This window comes from Lynx rufus, unplaced genomic scaffold (assembly GCF_022079265.1).
Source record: "Lynx rufus isolate CCGP_SWC_20201006 ecotype Redwood Valley unplaced genomic scaffold, mLynRuf1.p SCAF_4, whole genome shotgun sequence".
Taxonomy (NCBI): Eukaryota; Metazoa; Chordata; class Mammalia; order Carnivora; family Felidae; genus Lynx; species Lynx rufus.
This window is the reverse complement of record NW_025814856.1, coordinates 38,518,450-38,533,095: the sequence shown is the minus strand read 5'-3', so window position 1 is coordinate 38,533,095 and position 14,646 is coordinate 38,518,450. Positions and strand designations below refer to the sequence as shown.

General features: G+C 44.3%; 1 protein-coding gene across 4 annotated transcripts in view; it reads left to right on the top strand.

Moving 5' to 3' along the window:
- The window catches only part of FOXP1 (forkhead box P1), a 594,085-nt gene that overhangs the window by 76,692 nt on the left and 502,747 nt on the right, over positions 1 to 14,646 (top strand). For all 4 annotated transcript variants that reach the window (XM_047096082.1, XM_047096085.1, XM_047096086.1 and 1 more), the window contains one exon: positions 12,837 to 12,966. The gene's annotated coding sequence lies outside the window, so the exon portion shown is untranslated. The remainder of the gene's footprint in view (positions 1 to 12,836; positions 12,967 to 14,646) is intronic.

Below are 14,646 nucleotides of genomic sequence, written 5' to 3'. Positions count from 1 at the left end.
TTATTTCTTTTGGTAAGTTTTTGATGTAATATTAGATTGATGGATGCAAAAGAAAAATGGGGCCTAATTACGCTCTGTGGGTCACTGACTCAAATCTGGCATCATGAAGGAAGAACAGCGGCTCTAAGAATTGAGAGAGGAGAGATTGGGCACTGGTGTTCAATTAATGGTGTGGTCCACGCAAAGTTGAGGACAACACCTGTCATATAGGGAGCCCTTACCATGGGCCAGCTATTGGGTGCATGCATTCAACCCGTAATGTAATCTTGACAGCAGTACTGTGGCGGGGGGAGGGGGGGTGTGGATACCTGGGGAGTCTTTTTAGCCCTGTTTTCTAGATGTAGAAACAGAGGTTTAGAGAAGTTAGAACCAAAATCACAAATTAGGTTACTCTGTGGCAGAGCTAGGAGTTGAACTCAGGGGCTCAGACTCTCAGGTTCCTGTTCTTGTCCTGAGGTATGAGAAATGGAGATGGAACCAGAGACACAGGAGCCAGCGTAGAAACCAAATGAGAGCTGAACATGGCGGCTGGCTGGTGTCGGGCCAAGGGCAGAGTGGAACCCCTCAGGGTTTCTGGCTTGTTGGAAAAGAAGGAGGAACTTTGGGCAGACACAGGGAGACGGAGAGGAGGAGCCAGTGTAGAGAGTGTGACGTTTCAGATGGTATATACGGGGCCACGGAGACTGGGGCTGGAGATCTGCCAAGAGTTGTAGTAACAGCACTTACCCTGTTTTAAGGCTTACGTGCATTATTCCACTTAATCCTCAAATGACTCCATGTCATAGGACCCGTCATTACCCCTGGGTTGCTGCCGAGGAAACTGAGGCCCAGAGAGCTTGAGTAACTCGGTCTATGAGTGTCACAGCCAGAATTGGACCTCAGGCAGCCAAATTCTGATGCTCTGGGCCAAAATAGATCAGGAACTAGAATTCCATGGGGAGTTTGCAACCTGGGATGTATTTGTTGCAAGTGATCGCTCCCTGCTTTTGAATTTTGCAGCAGTTATTGCCTGTAGAATTCGGCTCGCAGGCCGAATTAATCGTGTCCTCCCCGTGACACGACTCTTATTTAAATCATGTACTGTTACTTAACTTCTCATGCTAGGAAGACAGCTGTGCTTGGATGTCCCTCTTCCCACCTCCAGACATGGGTACCACAGTTAGTTGGAGTTTGACTGAATTTCACTTGAGGAGTCTCATCCTGTATACTTGAGACAGGTGCCTTTTCTGGAAGGGAAGGGAAAGGAAGGGAAGGGAAGGGAAGCGTTATGGCAGGAAGGAGGGGATGGTGACCCGTTCTTCAAGTCAGAAGGAAATGAAAAACCAGAGAGGACACCGAAAGCAGCACTAGAAAGCATCCCTTTTGCACAGGCAGTGGAAGGACCAGATGGGTGCCTCAACCACCTGCCCTAAACCCCTCTCCTCCACGTCTCTGTTCTCAGTAGGGGTGTGCCATACATCTTCGAGGCCATGATACCCAGGCTCGCTTGACTCCTTGCTTTTCCCCTCCTAGGATTTGCCTGACTGCAAACAGGAAGCCAAGAACTTTAGCGGGGTACTCTCACTAAGGTTCTAACCCCTGTATTCCCATTTGGGCTCTGTCTTGGGAGCTGTTCCAGAGGTTCTCATGTTTCCCATTTGAGCTGTTGAAAGAACGGTACTCTAGTATTTGGTGCCATTCAGGGAGGAGGCTTGGCTTCGAGAAACCCATGCCTCTGTCACTTATAAACTGTGGCCTTGGGAAAGGATTCGCCTTCTCTGAGCCTCAGAGCCCTGTGGGATGGTCGCGCTTACTTGTGCCACTGTTGGAAGGCTTATAAGAGTCTGGGCAAAATGCTCAATACAGAGCACTGGGTGCTCTAAGACTGGCTGGTCTTAGAACTGGATGTCCTCAGGAGATTACCCAAAGGCCTCCCAGTCTGTCGAGCCACCAGGGTGAAAGGCCAGTGTGTTCCTTCTTGTCTTGTATTTACAACAGACATTTCACCACTTTGACTCTTTGACACTTTTGCTTGATGATTTGGTCCTAATCATCAGCACTTCTGGTCTCCTGAGGCTTTTCCAAACCATGTCATTCCAACCCCCTAGAATGCGCCCTTCTTTCTCTAAAGGAAATGTGGCTGTCGGATGTGGGACAATTGTTTTCTTCTTCTCTACTTACCGTTGTGATTAGTTTTTTTTTATTTTTTATTTTTTTATTTTTTTTTGAAACTCTGTGAGAATTGTCTGGAAGTTCTTCAGTCATTTCATTAGTCATTTAAGTTTTTTGGTTTTTAAGATTGAAGGCAAATTACTTTGAGGCAGTGGGTCAGATGGACGTGGCTGGCTGGGTAACCGTAAACCTGCTGAGTCAGCCGTCTGCTCAGACAACTAAAAGCCGAAGCATGTTTGATGACTAGTCACTGGCCAACGTCACGCTAACTCAGAACTTCATTTCTGCTCCTAAGTTGTGGGAACTTGGATGCCTTTGTGGGTTGTTCGAAAGCACTCCCAAGTATTATACTGATTGGATTTTGAAGCCTTGAAGTGTCGGTTATCCCCTGCAGTGGTGTTTTTGATTTGAGGCCGACGCATAATATCGTGACGTGGTATCGTTCGGAAAGGTGGGATTCACTGCCGTTAATTCATAGGAAGGGAAACCCAGGCTCTGGAAACTCACTGACTTGCAAAAGGTCTCAGACGGTTGGTGGCAAAGCTGGGACAAGGTTTGCTCTTTCTACTGACGGGTCATGCACTAGCCACCCTCCTGGGTTATTGCCCTTCTGCTGAAACTACCTGGGAAGCTGTTTATTTTGATTCTTCTACCTGGATTGGAGGGACCGTCTGAATGTCAGGGTTGGTGGTTGCCTCCAAATGCCCTCCTGACCCCCTGTCAGCACATTATTGCCTTGGAAGAGAAGTCTGTTTAGTGTGCGTGTTCTCTCTTGCCTCTGTGCTGTGTATGTCATCCATGTTGGATGGGTGAGTTGCTATATGGGTCCCTCAGTGTGGTAACATCATCTCCCTACAGTACCATACGTGATGAAATAATCATGCTTAGTAAATGACAATGTTTACCTTACTCTGGTACCACAGCCTTGACTGTTCTGTCATTGTTTTTTAACTTCCTCGACTTGGGCATGAATTTAAAAGATGATTTGAGGCTATGTGGGGATATTATTTGGTTTAACAAAGAATTTGGTCTCTATGTTTTTATTCCTTTAAGTAATTTGTGATTAACCTCAAAGGCCTGTGGTAAGATGGCTTTTGTTTCTAGTTGGAATATGGCGACACAGAAATCTCTTAGAAGAGAGATTTGGCCCAACTGTAGTGGAACTTCATGTTTCATCCCACAGAGTGAGTCTCGTAAACAGCGCTTTAAAATCCTTCTTCGAGACCGTTGGTTTCCTCAAAAAAAATCCCCCCCCCCTTAAATCTTTTGTGATATTTTCCTTCTTTTCCAGTAATGGAGGACTTTTCCTTTTTACAGTGTTAAGCTGCTATCTTTTTCTTAATTGTGAAGCAGGCAAAAGTCATCCCAGAGAACAAGTCTCAGAAGAATTGCACTTGATACTGTGACCCAGTTGGTTTCTTCATTCTTTGAAGAGTTGTTTTATTGCCCCTTCCCCCCACTGCAGTATTGTATACTGATTATTTAACCGTAACTTGTCACAGGCGATATAGGTCCTGTTAACAAGATGAGCTCTGATGTCCTCACACATAGCTTCCCATGGAAGGTTACCTCTTGGGGAAACTGAGGCTTGGGCTGTCTCCTTCCTTTTTCTACAGGGCCTACCATTGTAGTTTTTCCTTGTTAGTAACATCATCACTATGAATGTCGTTTTTGTTCTCAATTGATGGAGAGGCTTGCTCACAAACAAGGCATCTCAAGCTTTTTGTGAACAGATACATAGGGATTGTGTCTCTAGTGAAAGTGAAATAATGTAATTTGTTTTATCACCTTGAGTTGTTGACTGTGGATTGTCAAAAATACGTTTTGAAATTTAAAAGTGTGAAAAACAAGAGTGCTGGCCATCAAAAGAGCTCTCCCCTCAAAGTAAACATATTTATAGAGCAAGACTCAAAACAAAATAGTTGATCGTGATAAGGCCAGCCAATGAAAAGAAAGTAAACATGTTTACCACAAAAGCCTTATAAAGAGCCCAGATGGCATCTAGCTCTCTGTTCACTTGACTGTTCTTCCAGAGAGCTACTGAGGTTCCCCTGGGCCTTGGGGACAGAGACACCATTTGTCCTACCAGTGGGATACCCACCTTGTACAAGCTCTGCTTACTTAGCTTAGCCTAATTTGCCAGTGGGAATGGAATGTTAGTATTTTGAGCCATCGAAATGAACCAGCTGGGGAAGGTATTTGTGAAATTGAGCCTGGAGTTCCTGTGATTCTTAAGTAGAAACTTGTCACAGGTTGGATGCCAAGTTGGCTTTTGGGGAGTCTTCCTGGCTCCCTGAAAGGGCCTCAGATTAATGCCACATGTAATGACCTTCTGCCCCGGATACTATAGTGTAGGCATTGAGGATATAAAACATGAATCACGCCTAGCCCCGCCTCACCCAGTGGATTTTGGCGAAGGAACCAAATAGCTTGAATAAGAAGTTGGTAGAAAAGACAAGGGCATCCTGAGTGATGCAGGGCATTTCGGGGTACTGAGTACCATGGAGAGTGAGTGGTAGATGATGTAAAAGAGAGGAACTTGAGAGAGGGGATGCTGGATGAGGTAGTGGTGGCTTGCCTCAGTACAGTCCAGGAGCAAGTTCAACAGAAATGACCTGCCGAGAGGTGGCTCAGTGGGAGGTTGTGAGTGGATTTCAGATTTCAAGGTCTTAGAGTTGGAGCACTTCTGAAGGATGGGAAGATCCAAGTTTTGGCCATGCCCTTAAGTATAGAGGAAATGGTAATGTGGTTCATTAGCATTTAATGAGCCCTTACTGAATGTGGGCAAACATTATCCCAATTTTCAGGTGCAACTTGATCGGAGTTGCGCTAGTCAGTGGCAGAGCTAGAATGGGGCTTAGGCAGCCTTTCCACAGCCCATGCTTTCAGCTACTGCGCTGTACTGTGTGTCGGAGGGCTTGGAATCTTTTAAGGTAAGGAAGTTCAGATAACGAGGTGTATGTTCACTCATTCAACAGATTTTTTTTTTGAGTGTCTTATTTGTACCAGGCCTTATGTAAGCATTAGGCAGGCTGTTGGAAGGACCATCTTCATGGCTATTGAGGTTGATAGAAGTGGCCACACCGAATGGATCTAGACACAAGTTGTGAACCAGATACTAAAATACCTGAAACAATATAGAAGAGTGTCCTTGATATTCAGAAGTGAAAGCCATATGGCTGTGCTGGGAACAGTGGTTCCCTCTCATGTGATCATCGAAAGAAGGGTTTGGAAGGTTGAAGGATCATGGTGGAGAGAGACCATGGTTTTTTTCCTTGGAGGTAGATGATAGGCAAGGTGGGCTGTTAGCAGGGCAATAACTTGGTTCTAAGAAAGGGAATTGGTTGCTGGAAGTCAAGGGATGTTGACTGAATGGCTTTCTTCTTCTTGAAGGAAGAAGGAAAGTTTTGAGATTTTTCATGATGTTGGTAATGGAGGGTGGTGGGAAGAGGTGAGCATTGGAGCCAACGTGAAGTTTCTTTAATACAGAAATGGGATTTGGGGATGATCGGAAGGCAGCAGGATAATGGTGCTTTTTATTCTCTAAGAAGGGGTTCCATTTAAATCACTTATTTTCCATGGCAGGGTTTAGACATAAGTTAGGTTACTTATTGAGGAGATAGGGAGAAGGGACAGACAATTGCAACAGGAAGACAAGACTCCATGTTTTAAGGAGAATGTTAAGATTTTTAGTAAAGGAAGATCAATAAACAAACAAGCACAAAAGGTTTCTGGTAGAGCCTAAGTGAACTAGAAAAGTAATTACATGGAAACCATATTCCCCATGCATTCTAATTAACCTAGTGGGTTTACTTAAAAGCTTGTTTTTGAGCATAAATATCAAAAAGTCCTCTGATGAGTTGAAAGAAATCTTGCTAGTGAAAGTTAAACAAGAGAAGAATGGTTAGCTCTAGAGAATTTAAGTGAAGTCAGGTGGGCTTGCTGAAGCCAAGAACGTTTGTGCGGTTGACTCTTGGTTAAATTTGGCTGACCATTTTTACTAGAACTTTAGAACTTAGCTCTTCCGAACGAAGTTTATTTAGGGTACATTTGAGGTGATTATTATTTTAAAAGCAGAAGTATTATTTATTCTTCTTTTCTAAGCCTTATTAGTTGAGGCAGATTGGCATTTTATTTGTGAACTGACAACACACACTTTTTTTTTTTTTTTTTTTTTTTTTTTTTTTGCAGCCGGTGTGCTTTTTGAACTGGGTTCAGCATTGTCAGAAAGTTATTCACGGGAGTTGATGATGGAGCCTGCTCCACCCACTTCTGTTCCCTTTCTATTTTGGTGCCATTTGCAACAAAAGAAATGAAGTTAATAAATTAGAGAAGGATTGAAGCTCTCACAAATGCTGTCCTTCCCATCAGGTTGTGTAACCGATGAGACAGAGTGGGCCCACTCTTCCTGTAGCACATGGGACCTGAAGGAACATCCGTGTAAATCACAGGAGATGGCCTTGACCTTGGGGCTCCCAGGTCTTTTGACCAATCTGATACAGCTGCATTAAAAAGCCTATAAATATATACATTTGTGGTTGTGTACATTCATGTGTGCATTTGTGTATGTGTATACTCATACATACATGTATATTTGTATTTACATGTGTATGTGTACATACATACATGCATGCTTATATCCTGTGGCCATGTAAAATAACAGATTTAGCATTCCAAAGCCAAAGGAGGTCCAATGGACAGCATGTTGAATTTGAGTTCTGTGTCAGGGCCCCCATGGGAAAAAGATGGCTTTTATCTCTCCTTGGGCCTGGGAAGGACAAGGGAAGGGCAGGTAGTGGTTATGGGAAGGTGGAGACTATACGGAGGGGGCTGGGAGACGTCACCTTTCATAGAGGGACTCAGCCAATGTGCATTTCCCTGGAGGCAAGGGAGCCTGGGCAACGGATGCCCCATCTTCCCTGTCCTCCTAAGATGAGAAGTCCATTGGTTGTATCCAGCCGGAAGCCAGAGGACACGGGTATCTAGTGGTGCAGCCCTCCAGGGCACAGAGCGAGGTGGGGGGGATGATGGGCAGAGCATCTGGAGAGGCACATGGAAAACCACGTACTGTGTTTTGTTCTGTGAACTTCCTCGAGCTTGACCCTGCCATACTCACTCAGATAACCCGTGGGAGAGGTCAAAGTGGCCAACGATTTCCCAGGCGTTCAGGATGACGAGGATGTATCTAACGTCTGAGAGTGGTGGCATTGGAAGTGTGGTGCCTACACCAGTTGCACCAGCATCACTTGGGAGCTTTCTAGAAATTCTCAGGACCTAAACCTGGACCTATTGAATTAGCCCCTCTGGTGGAGGGGCCCAGCAGTCTCTGTTTTATTAGCCTTCCTGGGGATCCCGGTGCTTGTTCGAGATTGAGAACCACTGCTGGATGTGTTCAGGTGTTAGATGGTGGGCAGGTAATGCTAATTTGCTAAGATGGCCACTGTTAGCTTGCTTGGAAATGCCAGGGAGGGGAACGTGTTGTCTGTATCAACCCAGGACAGACTTCCCGTCCTCCTTTTGTAGGACGTTTCTGAGGATGCCACAGAAATGGAATAATGCATTGTATTTAGGCCGTGGGTGCTAATACCCAGTGCAGTTCATGCCTTTAATTTTCAAGTTGCCCTCAGCCATACAAGGAAGTACCAGGCCAAGCCCTAGACTTTTGGAGGTTGTTTTTGAAAAACAGATGCAAATACAGCCTGTGCGGTTGTTGTGTTCCCGGTGCCTGGCAGTGTTTGGTAAACAACTTGATTGCTAGGTCTTGGCCTCAGGGAACCACAGCTGCTCTCTCCAGCTCCCCGCAGACTTTTGTACTGAGCAAGGATTGCTTCAGGGAAAAATAAACAGGGGAGAACAAAACAAGTAAACATCACGGTTGTTTTGTGGCTGCCTCTACCTGTTTTCCTGGAGCTGTTTTGCAACCACAAGCCCTGGGCTTTGGTTCCTTACAAAAGAAAAAAAAAACAAAAAGCAAAAAAACAAGGCAAGACCCCACGGCATCCCAGGCTTCTTTCTCTGCGGTCAGACTGTGGAGGGGCCACGGGACCTGGAAAGTCTGGGTGGTGGCCCTTGCAAGAATATATGCAATTTTAAATATGGAAATTGAAGGGGAGAAGGCTTTGTTCTTTCTGATGACCCCCAAGATGACAATCTGGTTTTTCAAATCTCTAGGAAAACAGATTGAATATAGCACAATTAATGTTTCAGCTCTTCTAGGCTTTTCTCTAAAATAAGTTAATGGGCTTTTAATTTATTGCAGCTCCTGATTGGTAGGGTTGAGACAGGGTTGCTGCCCCCCCCCCCCCAAGGTGCTCTCTCCTGGGCCCTAAGGAAGAGGAAGGCTACAAAGTCCTTTTGGTGTATCAGCCTCAGGGCTCAGCCCCCTGCTGGCTGAATTCCTGACCCTAAAGTGGTGGAGAGCATTGCAGCGCCCCTCAGAGTGGAGGGACCCATCTTCATCGGAATTACCTGGGTGTCTAGTCGAAATGTAGATTCCTGGGACCTGAATCTCTGGACTGGAGGTGGGGGGGGGGGAGGCAGGAGTATGCATTTCAAGCTGGTGCCCCAGTTGCACACTCAGGTTTGCAGAACAAGGCCTTGGTGATCGATACCGCCACAGTGTAAATACGTGAGCTGGGGTAGGGAGCCTGTGATTTGTTGCCAGACTTTTGAATTTATTTTAAGAAGTTTTTATTTTTGAGACATGCACATCATTTTGATGCACTTACTTTTTTTTTCAAGTTTATTTATTTTGGGAGAAAGAGAGGGAGAGTCTGTGTGTGTAAGGGGGGGGGGAGGGGGGGCAGAGAGAGAGGGAGAGAGAAAAATCCCAAGCAGGCTCCCTGTGTGGGGCTCAAACTCACGAATCCGTGAGATCATGACCTGAGCCAAAATCAAGAGTCCGACGCTTAATGGACTGAGCCACCCAGTCACCCTGACGGATTTCCTTTTCATTGACTCATAAGTTCGTTATTTTGGCTCCCTCTTTCTAACTAAGTCAGAGAACCTTCTTCCCGAAATCATTTTCTTTTGGCCTAAATGATATACCTCTTTGTGAATGTCCTTCTAGAGAGATGGTGAACTTCTTTTTGTCTGAAAAGATCTTTATTTTATCCTCATTTTTCAAAGAAATTTTTTTTTCTGGCTACATAATTCTAGGTAGACAGTTTTTGCCTCTAGGCACTTTTCTGGGTAATTTATTTGGATGTCTATCTTTGCTTCTGTTTTTTTTTTTTTGTTTTGTTTTTGTTGTTGTTGTTGCTTAAATTTTTAACTTTTTTTTTATTTCAATGGCTGTCCTTTCTAATTTCTGGAGTTCAGAATTTTGGTTAGAGTTATAGAGCTTGGTGGAGATGAAATTCAGTTCTGGGGCTTTTGGACACTTAAAACATATACAAACAAACCATAGTGGTACATGGTTTTTATTCTCATATATGCGGGGTAACTTGAATGGTTTAGGAAATCAAGCAGGACAACACTAACCGTCAGACCCTTAGAGCACGGTGTCTTAGCTGGAAACCTGCAGCTTTTCCGAGCATGAATGAAGAGGAAAGCTACATGAACTCTTCCACCCCCCCTTCCACCCCACCCCCCGTGCTGCTTTTGAGGGTGACGTGTCTCCTCCTACCCACCTCCAAGCCTCTGAATATGCTACTTTGGTTTTGTGGCATGCCTTTCCCACCTCACCTTCCTTTTCCTTCTAAAACTTGTTCAAGATAAAGAAAGCCTTTATCTACCCAGATACCTACTATGTTGTTTTGTGTTCGCTTGTACAGCTTCTCTGTGCTGCTGAATTTCTCTAGAATCACTGACATGGAATGACCTCAGCAGTCATTTGGTATAGGGGTTGCAAGTTCCTTCCTTCTCCTCTGCCCCTTCCCTTCCCTCCCCTCCCCTCCCCTCCCCTCCCCTCCCCTCCCCTCCCCTCCCCTCCCCTCCCCTCCCCTCCCTCCCCTCCCCTCCCCTCCCTCCCCTCCCCTCCCCTCCCCTCCCCTCCCCTCCCCTCCCTTCCCTTCCCTTCCCTTCCCTTCCCTTCCCTTCCCTTCCCTTCCCTTCCCTTCCCTTCCCTTCCGTCTTTCTTTCTTGTTTGCTTTCTCTTTTCTTTCTCTCTTCTTTTTCTTTCGTTTTCTTTCTTCTTTATTTCTCTCATGCTGTTAAAAGATTAGCTACTATCTTTGAAAAATCCTGAAATTTCACAAAATGGTAATGATTCCTGCCTTTGTTTGTACTCGTGGAAGTTCTTGAAGCCCTGGGCTTATGTTTCTTTGTGGCAATAATTGGCTTTGGTGTGCACCAGCTGCCCTGTTTAGCTGCAAAACTGCTCGTCTTCCAGGTTGCTACCTTCCCCATAGCTCCCTGTACCTTATACACCTGGCCTATTTTGCTCTCTTGTCTCGTCTGTCTGGTCTCTGTGGGGTACGGTAGCTTTCCCTGTGTGAAACAGGAAGCTCAGGGTCAGAAGGGCTAAGGATCCTCTACAAGACCTTGCAGCAAGCTTGAGTCAGAAGAGTGTCTAGTGCAAGGCAGGCACTCAAATTGTATTAATGTATTGGCTGGAAAATACAGAGTTCTTGTGAGTGTACTTCGTAGAGTCAAGCCCCTGATACAGTGTGATTTTGGGCAAGTTACTAAGACTCTGCCTCAGTTTTCTTATCTGTGGATTAAGATTATAACATTGTCTACCGGGAACTTTGTTGTAAGAATAGAAGTAGATGCAGTAATTGTTGTCAAACACTTAAAACAATATCCAGCACGTAGTGAGTTTCCGGTCAGTAGCCCTTATTTTTTTGTAGGATGCTGAAGAATGACTTCTTTCGATGGTTGATTCATTTGTTGAGCTGGTAAATCTGTATTGAATGCCTGCTCTGAGCCAGGCGTTTTTCTGAAGTTTTGAAGTACAGCGATAAATACAACAGAGATGCTCCCTTATCTTGTGGAGCTCATATTCAAGCGGGGAAAACAAGCGAATACATGAGAAAAAAGTTTCTAGGTTATGACAGAAGCTCTGGAGAAAGCGAGTAGAGTGATAGCACTGAGAGTCGCTGGGGATCTAGCCTATGTAGGTAGGCAGGACAGCCTTCTTGCAGCGGCCTTTGCCCCTAAGATCCAGTGATCCAGAGAAAGCCATTTGTGTAAGGAGTAGGCTCATGGCATGGCGTTCAGCATGGAAAAGCAAGGGCTCCGGTCCTGAGGTGGAAGAACATAGCTTGCTTGGGGTGGAAGGAAGGCCACTGTACCTGTGTTGTAGCAGAAGATTGGGTTGGTGGCTGGAGGTGTCAGAGAAGTAGGAAGTGACCAATTTGCAGGGCCTTGTAGGCCACAGAAGGATGTTTGGTTTTTATCCTAACGATGGCAAACAACCTCAGCCCATCTCTTTTTGCTGTGTGACTCCAAGTTATGCTTATACACGCAAAAGTTCGAGAAACAGTCATGTGTAATACATTTGGCAGATTTCCCTCGTAGTTGGAACTGTACTCCCTGGAGAGAAATGGAAGCCTTCCATGGGCACCCAGGGGATGCTGTCAGCCACCCAGGGTGGCAGCTCACCAGGGCTGGGCACTAGTGCCAGGGTGAGAATTCTGTGCATGTGCGAAGAAAGCCCTCTCTGCCTGTAGCACATCTTCAGTGTTGATGGCAGATAGATGTAACAGTGATACGCGATAAAACTCTTTTTAATCAGGAATCTGAAAGGAGAAGCTAATAGCTTAGCTTGTTCAGAATAAATATACTTTATTAAAACAAAACAAAACAAAAAAAACCAAGAATGCTAAGCAGTAGAAGGGACTTGGGGAGCATCAGTTACTGCCCCGATCTTTGCACATGAGGAAGCTGGCATCCTGAGATAGTAAATGGCTTTCCTGGGGCCACACAACGGGCGACAATTATCAGGTTCAGAATTCGGGCTTCTCCACTTTGAGGCCTGTATATTACATAGTACGTTCTGTCTTGATGGAGATACCTCCCAGAGGTTCGCTCCTTCAGTAACTCCTGTGCATTTAAAAAATTATTTTGGAGGAGAAGTGTTCATTATTATTTAAAAATAATTTAAAAAAAAGGGGGGGGTGCTAGGTGGTTCATTCGGTTGAGCGTCCGACTTTGGCTCAGGTCACGATCCCACAGTTGATGAGTTCGAGCCCCGCATCAGGCTCTGTGCTGACAGCTCAGAGCCTGGAGCCTGCTTTGGATTGTGTGTCTCCCTCTTTCTCTGCCCCTCCCCTACTCATGCTCTGTCTCGCAAAAATAAATAAACATTACATTTTTTTTTAATTATCACTATTTAAATTTTCATGTTTTTTCATCCTCTAGGAAAGATAATTACTTAATAGGAAATGGCACACTTATCCATGTAATATTTGAGTTAAAACACCTTATTGTTAGCTAAGCACTCTATAATGGGACATGATATTTTTGTAATGCTAAAATATGTAAAATATTTTGCACCGAATCTAGGATAAACAAAACATTTCAGTGTATGTGTTGAAGTAATGGGTAAATGTATCTTTCACAACAGTATTTCCGGTTCATATTTTACAACATCACATTTGATATATTGATCTACCCTCATTTTAAAGGTGTTTTCCCCTACCTCTAGATTCTATGTCTGCCTTGCTGTTTTTAAGTTTAAGGAAGTGGTGGTTTTAGAAGCTACATCTTAGTTATGTGTAAAAAATATTTTTGTATTGCAGTGTCCCAGGACCTTTTGCTGACAATTCCAGTTTCCAGACAGAACATTTGGGCAATGGTGAAGGCTTCCAGCCCTTCTCTGATTTGCTGCCAACCATGAACGGGTGGATGTGATGCTTGCTGGCCGAAAGGGTAAGTGAACTTTTATGATTATTTGTGTGAAAATTCACAAGACAAAAAAGTGGCTGCAGGGGTCACACACAGTGCAGGAAATTGATAGAAGTCCTAAGTTCATCATAACAATTGCATACTGAGGGTGAGAGATTCTCATTTTGAAAGAAGGGAGCAACTCTGATATTTTTTTCTGCTGTTACCCTCTTGAATAACCCCTGCAGTGATCTGAGGATTTATCAAAGTCATAACAGGACACAGGAGAACTTATTTGTGTGTGTGTGTGTGTGTGTGTGTATGTGTTCATACTGTGAAGGGTGGGCTATCTAAATTATGAACCACATGCATAATTAAAAGAATAATTACTTTTTTGGTCCTATCATAACTCAGCAAAAAAAGGAGCCACCGTGGTATAAAAGTATAATGACCTCATCTTGGGTTTTAGAGGAAATTTAAGGCTGATTTGTTCATTAGGAAGGTCTCATCCCAAGCTTTCCACATGATAAGGGCTCTTAAGAAAGATACTGGACTCTCAAAGATATTCAGAAAGATGAGCATTTTTTTTCAATCATTGTTCACCTCACTAAGATACTAATTGTAGTTTTTAAGGGAGGTCAGAAGAGACTTGATGATCGTTTCCTCTTATATGTTTTTTCTGTATTTGATGGACTGTACCATGTTCCTCAGCAACCAGTGGCTCTTTTATAGTAACGAAGGAACAATTGTGACTTGCCTTTACAGAGAAAATAATTGGTTGAGGCCAGGTGTTGTGGATAAAAACTCTGACATCATCCACTGGTAGCTTTGTCATAGGAAGAGGTCACCTTTATAGGGAACCATCTCATTTCAAGTTTTGTATTCAGTGATTTAGTGATAAGAACCATTGGTGTAAACTCCATCTTGTTTGTCTTAGTGTGACTGTGTTTGAAACAGGTTCTTTTTAATGGAGGGAAGTGTAGTGAAGGAGAAAGAGAATTTTATTGGAAATTGGGAGACCTAATAGTTATCTGATATGGGACAGGTTAGTCTCTATTGCGATTTTCTCTTTCTTTCTTTCTTTCTTTCTTTCTTTCTTTCTTCCTTCCTTCCTTCCTCTCCTCTCCTCTCCTCTCCTCTCCTCTCCTCTCCTCTCCTCTCCTCTCCTCTCCTCTCCTCTCCTCTCCTCTCCTCTCCTCTCCTTTCCTTTCTTGTTTATTTATTTATTTAGTTTTGAGAGGGGGGAGAGGCAAAGAGAAAGGGAATCCCAAGCAGTTCCCATGATCAGTGCATAGCCTGAAGTGGGGCTCGATTCCACAAACATGAGATCATGACCTGAACCTAAATCAAGAGTTATACGCTTACCTGATTGAGCCACCTAGGTACCCCTGATTTTCTACATTTAAAATAAAGCACATAGGTTAGAGCATTCTATTTGTCAGTGCTACCAAGGCCTTAGAAGATGTCAATTTAAATGCCCTCATTTAACATTAATTTTTAATGTTTATTTATTTTTGAGAGAGAGAGAGTACGAGGAGGGGAGGGGCAGAGACAGAGGGAGACACAGAATCCAAAGCAGGCTGCAGGCTCCAAGCTGTCAGCACAGAGCCCAACGTGGAGCTCAAACTCAGGAACTGTGAGATCATGACCTCAGCCAAAGTCAGATGTTCAACCAACTGAGCCACCCAGGTGCCCCAAAAAGCCCTCATGTTATAGATGGAATAG